At 39.9% G+C, this 348-nt stretch overlaps 1 protein-coding gene across 2 annotated transcripts in view; it reads left to right on the top strand.

Moving 5' to 3' along the window:
- Positions 1 to 348, top strand: part of tmprss13a (transmembrane serine protease 13a) — a 9,972-nt gene that overhangs the window by 7,343 nt on the left and 2,281 nt on the right. The gene's annotated exons all lie outside the window — the stretch shown is intronic.

Genomic DNA, 348 nt, shown 5'->3' with positions numbered 1-348 from the left:
TGTCATTAGCACCTCTAGTAATATATTTACTGAGAAAAATGGTGACGTGTTCAATAATTATTTTACCCGCTGTATTTACATCCTGTCAAAAAGTCACATAAGATTTTGTTATATAACCTTATTTGCATAGTGGCAGAAGCTTCCAGCAATAAAAAGCCCTTGCTGATTTATGGTAGTGTGTCATGACTCATCCCTCTTGACCATAGTTGAGGCTGGGAATGCAGACAAGATGAAAGCTTTTGTTCTTTGGCCACAACATATCATACACGTCACTCATCCATCCATCCATCCATCCATCCATCCATCCATCCATCCATCCATCCATCCATCCATCCATCCATCCATCCA

This window comes from Austrofundulus limnaeus, unplaced genomic scaffold, assembly GCF_001266775.1.
Source record: "Austrofundulus limnaeus strain Quisiro unplaced genomic scaffold, Austrofundulus_limnaeus-1.0 Scaffold29, whole genome shotgun sequence".
NCBI classification, from domain to species: domain Eukaryota; kingdom Metazoa; phylum Chordata; class Actinopteri; order Cyprinodontiformes; family Rivulidae; genus Austrofundulus; species Austrofundulus limnaeus.
The sequence above is the reverse complement of the archived record's forward strand: the minus strand, read 5'-3'. Positions and strand labels throughout refer to the sequence as shown.